The sequence below is a fragment of the Canis lupus genome, chromosome 14, assembly GCF_048164855.1.
Source record: "Canis lupus baileyi chromosome 14, mCanLup2.hap1, whole genome shotgun sequence".
NCBI lineage: Eukaryota > Metazoa > Chordata > Mammalia > Carnivora > Canidae > Canis > Canis lupus.
The window spans coordinates 26949608-26960435 of NC_132851.1; the positions used below are offsets into that span (position 1 = coordinate 26949608).

The following is a 10828-nucleotide window of genomic DNA, read 5'->3' on the forward strand; positions in this document are numbered from 1 at the left end:
CTCGGTGTCCATCGAAAGATGAATGGATAAAGAAGATGTGGTTTGTGTATACAATGGAATATTACTCAGCTATTAGAAACGACAAATACCCACCATTTGCTTCAACGTGGATGGAACTGGAGGGTATTATGCTGAGTGAAGTAAGTCAATCGGAGAAGGACAAACATTATATGGTCTCATTCATTTGGGGAATATAAAAAATAGTGAAAGGGAATAAAGGGGAAAGGAGAGAAAATAAGTGGGAAATATCAGAGAGGGAGACAGAACATCCTAACTCTGGGAAACAAACAAGGGGTGATGGAAAGGGAGGTGGGCGGGGGGTTGGGGTGACTGGGTGATGGGCAGGCACTGAGGGGAGCACTTGATGGGATGAGCACTGGGTGTTATGCTATATGTTGGCAAAGCGAACTTCAATAAAAAATATACAAAAAAAAAAAAAGGAAGGAGCAGAAACTACAGATCAGATGGAGAGCCACCCCTTTTAGAAATCTCTTCATTTACTCATCTGGCAAATGTTTTTGCATACCTGAGGGGGCAGGGACCACGGTGAAGAGCAAAGTGGGCCTTCTCCCTGCCCTCAGGGAGTTTATGTGCAGGTGAACCAAACAGGCAGCGGCACAGCTATTTCACTGGCATCGTGATCACGACCAGCAAAGAAGAGGGCCAGGAATAAGGTGAAGCAAATGAGACGCTCACCTAGAGTACAAAATTTAAGAAAGTGCCAAAAAAAAAAAAAAAAAAAAAGCAAAAAGAGACTTTAAGGGAACATTTTTTCAAACCAAAATGAGGGCAAAAATGTGTATGATGAACAAAATACCCAAAATTTAAACATTGAAAAATTTTGAAGTAGGTAGGTGTATTAAAACTCACATCATTTTATGTTTGTTTTTTCTTCTTTTCTTTTTTTTTCTTTTCTTTTTTTTTTTTTTTTTTTTTTGAGAGAGAGAGAGAGAGACCCTGTACTTGTGGGTAAGCAGGGGAGAAGGTGCAAAGGGGCAGAGGGAGAATCTTAAGCAGGCTCTACCCTCAGCACGGAACCCAACACAGGGCTCCATCCCACGACCCTGAGAGCATGACCTGAATGGAATTCAAGTCAGACGCTTAACTGACTGAGCCACCCAGGTGCCCCTACTTTTTCTTATTTCAAAACAGAATTTATTGTTGTTTTTACTTCAATAATTCAGAAATCATTCAAGATCTCCACTTGCTCACACGAAATTGCCAAATGTGGCAATCCTCTCTAATGACAGTAAGATAAGCAAAGCCATAGACGCTGAAAATATGATGGAGGGTTTGCTTCCACTAAACCCAGGAGCACACGTTTTCCCTCTGGCCTCAGGAATTAACGTGGCTCAGCACGGAATAGGTCTTTAGTAAAGATTTGTTATTTTGTTCATCACGGATATTTTTTGCATTAATTTTGATATTTTAAAATATCGAATTAGAGTATTATTTATCTCGGTTACTGAGAGGATTTGGGGCGGGGGCACTCCCTTGTATTTTGCACCCAAAGCAAGTACCTCACCCATTTTCCCCTGATCCCAGCCTTGCCAGAGATCAGAGGAGAGGAGCTCATCCTAGGCTGGGGGTTCAGGAAAGCTCCCCCACTGTTGGAACAGTGAGCCTGAAGCCTGTAAGGGGTATAAGGGTTTGAGGGCTGGAGAGAGTCCTGCCTACAGTTCAGCCCTGAGCTGGGAAGAGTCTTAGCAAAGCATAAGAATAAGAATGGCAAACATATATAAGCCTAATATATGCACAGGCAGGCATTATTACCCACATCTTCAAGCTTAAACTAGCACCTGGGTTAAGCTACTTGTTCAAAGTCACACAGCCATGAAGTGATAGAGACAGAATGCGAACCCAGGCAACCTCACGCCCACTGCATCCTGGAAATCCTCTACTCTCTCACTCAGAAAAAAAGTTACTTTGGCTGGAGTGCAGTGAGCTACCAGGAGGCTGGCATGAGAGGAGAATAGTGAGACACGGTGCCAGACGGTCGAGCCTTGGGAAGGTCCCCGCAGGAACCTCGGTGCCACGCTAAAGCCCTCACTGTCATCTCTACAGGTGTCTTGTGCCTTCAGCTTGGAAATCTGGAAACATTTGGCTCAAGCGGTCCCTGGAAAGAAATAGAAGAGGTGCATTTTAATATAATTTAGTTTAATTCAAATGAGGGGGTCTCAGCCAAGCCAGAGTGGGTTCCACACATTGGTGATGGGTGCCCCACCCACGCAGCCAGGCGACAGGGACCTGCCACACGCAGGAACCTCAGCGTCTTCCGTCACTGACCCCCTTCCCAGCACTTTCTCTGCATGTGGTGATGTAGAGGGTGATGTCGAGGACACAGATTCTGGCGTCAGACTGTGTGTTCAGTCTTGACTTTGTGACCCCGGGTATTACCTCCAACCTCAAAACCTCAGTTTCTCACCTTTGAGATGAGGTATCATGACAGAACTGGCTTAGCTGGTCACAAACTCACTCTCGTCCTCTGGCACACAGCTAGACCGTATTCACAGCCACCTGGTCGTTAGGTGTGGCTGTGACTAAGTATTGGCCAATCGAATGTGGGAAGGAGCATCGGGGACCACTTCCAGGCCTGACTCACACACCCCCCTTCACCATCCTCCTTGCTCTCTCTCTTGCCCAGGCTGTTAGCAGGATGGTTCACCCAGGGGGACTCTCGAAGCTCTGTGTCAAACAGAAAGCCTCCGTCAAATCCCTAATTAACTGCATGCGGCAGGGAGCCCCTGTCTTGAGCCACGTTCCCTCTTTCCTCGGAGCAGGGCCTGAGACAGAGCCTGGAGGCAATGTGAGCTTTTGAAAACGGGTCTCAGGGAAAGGGAGTGGGGAAGAGCAAGCTGGGCCTGGGAGGGGAGCTAGTTTCAGCAGGGGACTAGCCTTGGCCTGACCCCCTCCAGAGTGCTCCGGGGCATGATCTGTACCACACGAGCTGGTCCCACCTGAAGGCAAGGAGTGGGGTGGTAGCCTTTGTACCTGTCATCAACTGCAGACCACTGCCAGCACCCAGGACATGGGGAATATAAACCCCCTCGTGGGCAAGGATGCTGCTTCTCTCCTCACCACATCATCCAGCAGAAGTCAATTTTCTGGAAAGGGGAGTCAGCTGTGAGTCACTAGCAATCCACACAGCAACTGGACACGGAGTGCGGCGCCCGTAGCATCCACTCCAGTGCCCCTCAGCCTCCCACTCAGGAATTTGGGGACCTTATGTGAATAACAAGTGAGCTTGTTCTTTGTTAAACCCCTACAATTTCGAGGCTTCTGTGCAACACCAATAACACACATTAGAAATAATCTACCTCGGGATGTCTGGGTGGCTCAGCAGTGAGCATCTGCCTTCAGCCCAGGGCGTGATCCCAGGATCCGGGATTGAGTCCCACATCGGGCTCCTTGCAGGAAGCCTGCTACTCCTCTGCCTGTGTCTCTGCCCCTCTCTCTCTGTGTGTGTGTCTCCCATGAATAAATAAATAAAATGTTAAAAAAAAAAAAAGGAAAAGAAATATCTACCTCATTGAGCTGCATGATGATTAAATGAGATGCTATCTGATTGTGGTGATTAGTACCTCTGGTTATGCATATGCCTAAATTCATCAAATTATATGCATTCGATGTATGCTGCTTTCTTGGATATCAGTTGTACTGCCAATAAAGCTTTAAAAAATCTTCTGGCTAGATGATGATCAGAAAAAAAATTATAATTCATGAAAGCTTTCATTTAAAAAAAAATACTTAAAGCTACATATTGAAAGGGATACCATGTGCCTAGGAAAATAGACCCAAAGCAGTCAAGATGGTAACATGTTCTAATAAATCTGTCTTTCAAGAAAAATAAAATAAGTTGGCCACCTCCCACAAAAATGAGGTGCCACGCTCAAATTGCTTAACACATGGTGTGTGCTCAAGGACTGTTAGCTGTCATTAGTGATGATTTCTCTGTGGCAGCTACTGGAAATGCAGAAATACGCACTCTGCCCTGCTCTGGTGAACCTCATGGTCTTGGGAGCAGAAGACAGACGGAAACAGACGATTATTACAGAAATACAGAGAGGGCCGTGTCTGAATTATGTGCAGGGGAGCTCACATCTGAATCTACCTAGGGATGGAATAAAATGCTTCAAGGTGAAAGTAAAGCTTGAGCTGACTTTTCAAGGATAAGCAGGGGCTCTTGGGCAGACAAAGGGGAGCAAACATTCCCAGAGGAGGAGCCATGCATTTCTTTTTTTTTTCCAGAGATAATAATATATTTTATTTGCTAACATTTTGATTGAGACACAACATACATGAGTATAAAAAGGACACTAATTGTAAATGTATGTAGTTCAGCAGATATGTACTTATTTATTTATTTATTTATTTTTAATTTTTTTTATTGGAGTTCAATTTGCCAACATATAACATAACACCCAGTGCTCATCCCGCCAAGTGCCCCCCTCAGTGCCCATCACCCAGTGTGACTGAGCCATGCATTTCCGATTATACTGGGCACTTCCCTCCGAGCTCCAGGGCTCCCTGTAGTATTTCCACAAGTATTGGTGTTGCCTGCTGTATTGGTCCAGACTTTGGAGTCCCAACTGCCTCTTGGCTGGATGATCCGGGACAAGTCAGGAAGCTTCTTGAGCTGCAGTTGTCATGGGGAAGGATGGCACCCGCCTCTCAAGCTGGGGTTTAATTCCAGGACTGGGCAGCACAATGCCTGGCCAGAGTAGATGAGAGATTAATGTCAGCCCCTCCTCCTCCTTCCCTGCATCCCTTTCCCTTTCTGCACTCCCCCCCCACCGCCACCGCCCCAGGACTTCCTGCTTAGTACCTGCCTCAGTAGCTTCTTAGTCACACATAAGCTCCTACTTCCTTAAACTGCACCCAAGCTACCCAAACCAGAGCAGGAGCTCCAGCTCTGGGCCAGGCACTCCGCATCAGCAGCCCCCCTAGCTCTCTCACCAGCCGCTGCTCACAGCCCAGCCTCTTCTCCCCCCCCCTCCCCTCCCCCACCTGCCTGCCCCATTCATCTACAGAGGTTTGGGGAAGCACTCACGTGTCAGATACAGAGTGGGTTCCAAGCCTCTGGTGACCTGCCCTATTTTTAGTCATCTGTCAGCCTCCTGCATGCCTTGCCCAAGGTCCCTGGCTGCCAGGCTTTTTCAACGGGAACAGGGACATGGCTGGATACAATTAAGATTCGAACTCTGAGTCCCCTCTACCTAAATATTTGCAACTCCAGCCAGTGATTCTAATAGTCCAAGCTTTATGTTTGTGGACTCCTTTCCTCTTCCCCACTCCCCAAACCATTCACTTTCCATCCCTGTTTTTGGTTCACCACCAGGAGCCATCATTTCCATTTCCATTTCCCCAGCAGGGAAAAGCTTCTCCTCTCCAAATATAAAGGTAGGGGAGCAGGGAGGGGGGGTGGTACCATATTGGGCAATTCAGCAGGACCAGGGAAAATTGACAAAAGGATGCATCACACAGGAAAGAAGATTTAAGACTTTAAAGATAAAAATTTGCCAAGAACCTAGGAGTTGGGTCTTAGACATTGTTTCAACTCATAGAGTCTGATGGCCCTGGCTGAAAGCAGGGGAGCTGGGCTCTGGCATCACTGAACCCAAAGTACAATAGCCAAGCAATGCTGTTCCCCAAAGCACAAGTGAGCAAGCCCTGGCCCTGGAGTGCATGCCAGACCTCAGTCCAGTTACCCAGTTTCTCCCTGAGCCTCACTTCCCTCATCTGCAAAATGGGATTGCCAATGATGCCTCCCTCACAGTGATACAGTGGTCCTTGGGTCGGACCATTTACGAAGGTGCTTCTCTCTGAGCGCTGCTCAGCTCACCATCAGTACTCACTAAAGAGTTGTTACTATTATTTTCAGTTTTTAAAGATTTACTTTTAAAAATTATTTGTTTATTTTAGAGGGGGGCTGGGGAGCAGAGCAGGGGGAGGGGCAGAGGGAAAGGGAGAGAGAGAATCTCAAGTAGATTCCACAATGAGCATGGAGCCAGACTCGGGTCTCAATCTCGCAACCCTGGGATCACAACTTGAGCCAAAATTAAGAGCTGGACACTTAACCGACTGAGCCCCCCAGGCATCCCTATTATTTTCAGTTTGATAACTCATCTGCACAACAATCCCATGAACTCCCTCCAAAATTCAGGAGCAGCTGAAAGGTAAGATCAGTTTCTTATTTCTTGCAGCCCTAGCACCTAGCATCGTAACACCCACTCACTGCTGGCTGAAGATGAAAAGGCAGCTGGTGTCATCCCTACTTTATAGATCATGACAGTCCAGCTCTGAGGGATAAGACAACCCAGTTTGTCTGTCTCCAGTCTCTCCCTTCTCTAAGCAATGGCTATCCTCGGCTGCCTTGTTTACAGAAATGATGAGGAACGACAGATAAGGTCAGTAGGGTCATCACAGGTATCTGTCTGAGGGGTGAAGAGGGCTTAGTTTGTTCACATTACAGAACAGGTCCAGGCAGGTGCCCCCTGGTACCTCGCCAGCATACAGAGTTGCCCTGGTTTATGGCCCTAACCTTTTGGAATTTCTAGGCTTGTGGTTTATCTATTTGTTCATCCACTCATTCATTAATTTATTCATTCATTCATTCAGGATGGATTGCAAACCTTGGCACGGAGGAAGCAAAAAATTAAAAAGAAACACAAGGCTCTGCCTTCTGGAAGCTCACAGTTTACCAACAGATATGGGCTTATCCATTTATCCATAAATAATCCTGGTGTAAAGTCACGTGGGTTTTAAAGGAGATTCGCCCAAGATCCTGCTGGGAGATGATAGAGCAGGAGGTCTTCATTACCTTGAAAGCAAGAAGGGGATCAGAGAGGACTTCCTCCAGGAGGAAAGGCTAGAGCTGGGAGGGACTTCGCTGGGTGAACAGGAGGGAAAAGTTGTCCCCAGCAGCGAGAATAAAAGAATAAAATAAAAGCCCCCCAGGAGGCGGGGCTGAGCAGAACCACCGGTGGCTGTGGATGGCTGGCTTCTAGGGAAAGGGCTCAGAGTAACGAGCCTGGAGAAGGCAGCAGGAACCAGGCTGAGCAAGCCTCATGGGCAGTTTGCTCCATCCCAAAGACAATGGTAGACCATGGAAGAATCCAAAGCAAGGCCATGATATAATCAAACTTGTGTTTTAGGAACAGGGTGTACATTTCTGATTTACACGTGAACCTACTCAAATGAGGGCATACTGTCTCCTTCTTCTTCCTCTCAACAATATTTGTCAGCTTTTTGTATTCCAGAACCAAGCATAAGCGTTGCTCTCCCCTGCCTTTCTGGCTGCACCTTCCCTGCTTTCTCAGTAGGACTCTCTCTTTTTGACTTTCCAAGCATGATGTCTCCCAAGCTTCCGCCAAAAGCCAATGTGTTCATTTTCTTTCCACTTTATCCCCTGGGGCGCTCATCTATATCTGAAGCTTCAACATTTGAGCGCCTTGAGGGTGAACTCTGGCCCCAAATCTCCAATAGGGTCTTATAAATGAAAAGCAGATCGCCATAATTCTGCTTAATTACTGGAATTATATTGGCCAATGTTATAAAGGCTTTCTAGAAGACCAGATTTCTAGATCTACAAGAGAGTTTAGCGAAGTCCTGTTGTATGCTAAGATAGCCACAAGTGTATCAGAGTACCAAACAAAGAAGTAAAAAGTAGCATCTATAGATAAAATTTCACATATCAGAGAGAGTTTAGCCCTCTTTAGCAGGTGTTTACTGGGAGACTATTCAATATCCAAACCTGTGCTGGGTAATGCAGAAAACACAACGGCAGTCTTCAACCCTGTTCTTTCTTCAAAGTACTTCCACCTCAGTGGGAACAGCACAGAGGACAAGCAGACATCATGACCAAGAGTTCAAGCTTTGGGCATCCCAGCTCCTTACAAGCATGATCTTGGGGAAGTGATTTCACCTCTCTCCGTGTCAGTCTCCATCTCTAAAATGGAACCATAATGCATCCCTTACAGACTTGCCACGAGGATCCAATGTAATAAAACCATCAAGTATAGTGTCTGGCATGTTATAAAGGAGCCACTGTAGGAAAGCGTGTGGTAGCGCCTCAAAAAAGTTAAACATGGAGTTATCAGTTACCATATGACCAATAATTCCACTCCTGGGTGTATACCCCCCAAAAATAGAAATATATGTATGCACACAAAGACTTGGATGTGAACATTTATTGCCACATTATTCATAACAGCCAAAAGGTGGGCCAGCCATCCATCAATGGATGAACGGATGAACAGTTGTGGTATACCCATATTGTGGAACAGTATTTAGCCATAACAAGGAAGAAAGTGTTCGTATATTCTGTAATGTGGATGAAACTTGAAAACATTAGGCTAAATGCAAAAAGCCAGACACAAATGGTCACATGTTGTGAGATTCCATTAATTTGACATATCCAAAATAGGTAAATCCATAGAGACAGAACACAGACTGAGGGTTACCAGGGATCAGGGAAGAATGAATGAGGAACAAATGCTCAATCAATGAGTCCAGGGTATCCTTTTTGAGTGATTAGAATGTTCTAGATAGAGATGGTGGCTGCACAATGTTGTGAATGTAGTAAATATCACTGGATTTTTCACTCTAAAAATGGTTAATTTTATGCTATATAAATTTCACTTCAATTGTCAATAAAAAATCAGGTTTCACCTTTTCCTGAGCCAATCATGACCAACAGGTTGGCTTGAAATTAGCCACAAAAGACCATAGTGCCAGCCAGGCATGAGCCTGGGCACCTCTATAGCCCTCGGATCCAGGGGAAAACAGGAGACTGTCGCTACCCCATGGAGCTCATGAACAGTCACGAATGCTCTTGGGAGCATTGGGCTCTGGAGCCTGGTTCTCCGCATGTACATCCTGTGCCCACCTCCTACAATCTCTGTGCAAAACATTCAAGACCTCTGGCCCTGTTTCCTCACCAGTGAAATGCAAATAATAGTAATGCCAACCACAGATATGTGAAAATTACAGGGGGTGGATACTTTTCCTGTGGCTGCCCCAACAAATTACCACAAACTGGGGGGCTCAGGATAACAGATTTTATTCCCTCACAATCTAGAAACCAGAAGTGTGAAATCAAGGTATCAGCAGGGCCATACTCCTTCCAGAAGCCAAGGGAAAGAAGCCCTCCTCACCACTCCAGTTTCAGCTGGCTCCAGGCCCACCTCCTCTAGTGGCTATATCCCAGCCTCGGCCTGCTCATGACCTTCTCTTGCCTCTCTCTCTCTCTCTCTCTCTCTCTTTTTCCATTTAACACATGTTTATTAGATGCCTATATACGAAAGCTTAGGGTGGGTGCTGAGGGGGATCTTGCCTCCCTCTTATAAGCACACTTGTCACTGGATTTAGGGCCCATTTGGGTAATTGAGGATGATCTCATCTTGACATTCTTACCTTAATTATATCAGCAAAGTCCCTTTTTCCAAATAAGGTCACATTCACAGGTGCTGGAAATTACAACATCAACATATTTACTGGGGGACCACCACTCAGCCCACTATGAGGGATAATACACATGAAGTGCTTTTTTAACACTTAGTAAATATCACATATTTCATCATTATTGTCATCACTGTCGCAGTTACTAGCTAGAACCTATCTCAGGCTCTCTTAGGAACAGTAGGACAAACCAATTAAAATCTTCAACACATGAGAGCTCCTTCCAGGCCACAAAAACTCTTCCTCCTTCATTAGGAGTCTTGATTTCTTCCAATGTTCCTTTCCCTTGACCCCCTTTCTAAGTGAATTCTCACAGGGCTTTGTGGCTCTTCTCCCTCATCCATAACCATGGAAAGACTCTCATTTCTGGGTCCCACTCACTACTCTGATATTAGACCTGGGATTCTGTTCCTGTTTCAGCCCTTGGGCCCCATAGTCTAGACTACCTGCATGCCTTTATGGAGCAGCCCCTCATTTTCATCTTCCCCATCCCTTCCATTCAGGCTTTCTTCCCAGCTGCTGCTGGGGGACCAGCTTGCCTCCAGTCCTTAACTAGGGAGTTCATAAAAATCTAAAGCCCAGGCTGTACCCCTAAGCCAATTGAATCAGAATTTCCTGGGAGCATGGGACACTGGAGTCACTCAGCGGTTGGGCGGCTGCCTTCAGCTCAGGTCGTGATCCAGGGATCCAGGATTGGGTCTCACATTGCGCTCCTGCGAAGAGCCTGCTTCTCCCTTTGCCTGTGTCCCTGCCTCTCTGTCTCTCTGTCTCTCTGTCTCTCTCTCTCATGAATAAATAAATAAATCTTTAAAAAAAAAAAAAAAAGAATTTCCTAAGAGTAGAACACAGTCATTCAACCCCATAGCATAAATACTCAAGAATGGCATTGCCAGATCCCCAAGCATGTGAAATTCCCAAGATCATGCATGGGGTTCCTTTCACTGTGCAGGCATTATAAGGAAAATGCTGTGCTTACTGGGAAGTCCTGGACCAGAAAAACATAATGACAATAGTCTGGGTTTTGGTGATAGATTTGGGACCAAATCTTACTACTGACTAAGCTGTGTGGTCTTGGCCATGTCCCTTAACCTCTAAAGCTCTGGATTGTTGTGTTGAAAATGGAAATAGTAATGTTTACTTCAGAACTGGGGTGCATGGTGATGGATATTCACATCTTGCAGAGTGTCTGGACCATAATAGGAACAATCAAAAGCCCTCTTCCTTCCCTTCTTCCTGGAATCTGCAGAAAGTTTAAACCCAATTGCAGACACTGAGACTGTACCTTCTACAAGTGCCCTGTTAGGCCTGGAAAGGAATGGATTGTAGAGGATAGACTCCTTAACATGTGTTCATTAAATGAAGGGTAATT

The 10828-nt window shown here is 45.9% G+C and overlaps 1 long non-coding RNA gene across 1 annotated transcript; it reads right to left on the minus strand.

The window, feature by feature from the left end:
• Positions 1 to 4323: 4323 nt before the first annotated feature.
• LOC140603405 (uncharacterized) lies at positions 4324 to 9471 on the minus strand. The gene is made up of 3 exons (XR_012006386.1): positions 9415 to 9471; positions 7754 to 7948; positions 4324 to 4711 (listed from the first exon to the last, which is right to left on the minus strand). It is a non-coding gene; the product is annotated as an uncharacterized lncRNA (long non-coding RNA).
• Positions 9472 to 10828: the final 1357 nt, after the last annotated feature.